This window comes from Panthera leo, chromosome A2 (assembly GCF_018350215.1).
Source record: "Panthera leo isolate Ple1 chromosome A2, P.leo_Ple1_pat1.1, whole genome shotgun sequence".
Taxonomy (NCBI): Eukaryota; Metazoa; Chordata; class Mammalia; order Carnivora; family Felidae; genus Panthera; species Panthera leo.
Window position 1 is genome coordinate 10,055,981 of NC_056680.1, and position 3,004 is coordinate 10,058,984.

At 56.5% G+C, this 3,004-nt stretch overlaps 1 long non-coding RNA gene across 2 annotated transcripts; it reads left to right on the plus strand.

The window, feature by feature from the left end:
* The first annotated feature begins 329 nt into the window (after window positions 1-329).
* On the plus strand, window positions 330-1,908 carry LOC122213320. Of its 2 annotated transcripts, none has more exons than XR_006199480.1 (3): window positions 330-484; window positions 950-1,135; window positions 1,585-1,908. It is a non-coding gene; the product is annotated as an uncharacterized LOC122213320 (long non-coding RNA). The 2 variants fall into 2 exon arrangements; XR_006199481.1 differs by having other exon boundaries at window positions 330-440.
* The last annotated feature ends 1,096 nt before the right edge of the window (window positions 1,909-3,004 follow it).

A 3,004-nucleotide genomic window follows, 5' to 3' on the forward strand; every position in this document is an offset into this window, starting at 1 on the left:
GAAAGGGGGTCAGAGAACGGCCATGTCAGAAGGTCTCTCCTGGCTGGTTTTGAAGGTGGTGGGAGAGGCCACAAGCCAGGGACTGCAGGCCACCGCTTCAGGTGGCAGCCACTGGGGAAAGGGGGACCTCCCCCCTGCAACCGCAAGGAACTGAATTCTGCCCGCACCTGAAGGAGGTAAGGGCTCCTTCCCCCGAGCCTCGCAGTCAGCTGATATCTTACCCCACGGCCCGCGATGATGCATACGTGTTGTTGAAGCAGCTAAGTCTGTGGGAACTCGCGACGGCAGCAACAGCAAAGGAAGCCAAGGTGGCCGTTAGTTCTGAGCGGAAGAGGAGCCCAAGCGGGCTCGGGTGCTCACCTGCGCCCCCTGGGGGCCGAGGGGGGAAGAGACCGCAAGGCGAGACCAGGAGCCTGGGACCAGGCCGGACGCGACAGCAGGTGCAGGAGGGCGACGCTGGGCTGGACCCGGCGGGGCCGCGGAGGTGGGCAGAAGTCCAAGGTTTGGATGTGAGTGGAGAGAGAGCGAGAAAGGGGTCAAGTCAAGGATGACACGAGGCTTCTGACCGCGGTACCTGGAGCCCCCCGCCCTCTCCAGCCCCCTGCTTCAGCAGCCCCCGCCTCGCTCCTGTGTCCCCCTCAGATGGTTCAGGTAGAGGCCACATGCTGCCCTCGCCTCTTAGGCCTTGGCCGTGCCCTGTGGCCTCTCACGCATGGCATTTGCCTTCTCCATTCTCAAGACAGGAAGTCAGATGAGGCTGGAGAGGGGCGGAGAGCTGTCAGGGCCCCCACCCCCAAAAGGACTGGGGATCTGCCTCCTCCCTCCCATCCGAGCCCAGACTAACCGGCTCCCATTTTGCCCCCGGTCGGCGCATCGCTCTCTCTGTCTCCCTCTGGAATTTTCGTTCTCTTTACGGTAACCAAATTACCCCATCTCTGCTTGTCGCCAGGGACCGCCTGCCTCAGCGCAGCGCAGCGTGGGCTAGAAGGGCCAGGGTCACGGGGCGAGCGATTAAACCATCAATCACCCGCCGATGCTGACAGCCACCCCTCACCTGGGACCCTCCGCCCCGTCTGCGAGCCCCGGGGCCAGCGGCAACTCAAAAACAGGCCTGGAGGCCTCCGAACCCTTCAAGGTGCGGCCTCGAGAGGAACTCCCAGATCCTTGTTCGTCTGGGTCCGCAGAAAGCCATCCTGGGTTCAAACTCACAGCTGCCTCTTGCTCACTTGGCCGGGCCACTTCATCGGTCCGTGCCTCAGTTTCCCCACCCGGAAAGTAGAGATAATACATACCATTTTCTATGCCGCTGGGGATTACATCAGTGAATGTGATAGCGTGAAGCACGTAATAAGTAGTTTCTAGGATGTACTACTGTGACCCTTGCCTTGCCTCTGGTAAACATCGGAGATCATCAACTCTTGATAGAAATCCAAGACTTCTGACTTGGGGGGTTGGTTTTGGGGATCATGCCTATGCCTTCGTCCAGCTGGTGCCTCATCCAAGTCCGAACTGGGGGGGGGGGGGAGGCTCTAGCAGAACCTTAACTCCTGCGGAACAACTCACATTTAGCGTCACTCGTTGCAGGTAACAAGCCTCCGTGCTTTGCACTGGCTGTTCCCTCTGCCTGGAATGCTCTTCCTCCACATACCACGTGACTCCTCTTTGCCTGCTCCGGAGCTTCGTGCAGATGTCACCTCCTCAGTGAGGACACCCAGTTAAAAGCGCCTGCCCCACCCACGCGGTTTTGTTGTTTCTCGAGCGGGCACGCACCCCCACCTAATGTACCGGAGGCTGTGTTTGCTGGGTCGGTCTGACCACCTCACTGGCGTGTCAGCCCGAGGGCAGGGGTGTAGCCCCTTCATCGCCCGGCACAGCACCTGGCATGAAATAAACATTCGGTGAATTCTTGTTGAACCAACGAATGAATGCATTCCAAAGCTGCTCTGGAATTGGACTGCTGTGGGCAATCCCGGGCTTTCTGGGGGTACACGGGGTGTGATAAGTCCTGTGCAGGGACCCTGCTATCGTCTTTATGTGGATCTTCCCCTTCCTTCCATCCTTCCTTCCTTCCTTCCTTCCATCCTTCCTTCCTTCTGTCCTTTCTTCCTTCCTTCCATCCTTCCATCCTTCCTTCCTTCCTTCCTTCCATCCTTCCTTCCCTCCTTCCTTCCTTCCTTCCATCCTTCCTTCCTTCCTTCCTTCCTTCCTTCCATCCTTCCTTCCTTCCTTCCTTCCTTCCATCCTTCCATCCTTCCTTCCTTCCTTCCTTCCTTCCATCCTTCCTTCCCTCCTTCCTTCCTTCCTTCCATCCTTCCTTCCTTCCTTCCTTCTTCCTTCCCCCTCCCTGCCCCTCCTTCATTCTTTCTTTCTTTCCTGAGGTGAAATTCACCTAACACAAAATCAACCATTTTGAAGTATACACTTCAGGGACATTTAGCACCTTCACCACGTTGTGCGGCCACCACTTCTACCTGGTTCCAGAACATCCCTGTCACCCCAAAAGGAAACCGGCACCCATTAAGTCGCTCCCCAACTTCCCCTTTCCTCCCAGCCCCTGGCCACCACCCGTCTGCTTTCTGTCTCTGTGGATTTACTTATTCTGGACATTTCACGTAAATGGAATCGGGTCATGTGTGCTCTGTTGTGTCTGGCTCCTTTCACTGGGTTTAACGTTTTCAAGTTTCCTCCACATTGTAGCGTGTGTCAAGATCGGTCCTCCTTTTTACGGCTGAATCATATTCCAGTGTATGGATGGACCACATTTGTTCATCCACTCCTCTGGTGATGGACATTTAGGGTGTTTGCACCTTTATTGTGGATCCTTAAAAGGCACCCTTTCTTCGGGGCAGATGAAGAGCGCGGTGGGGGGAAGAGATGATATCAGCCCTTGCTCTGGCTTCTTTCTAGCATTCTTGTGCAGTGAGCCACCTGCACAGTTGTTCATGGCAGCCCTAACAGTGTGATGCGTATCCTGACCAGCTCAAAGACCAAGGAACCAGGAGCT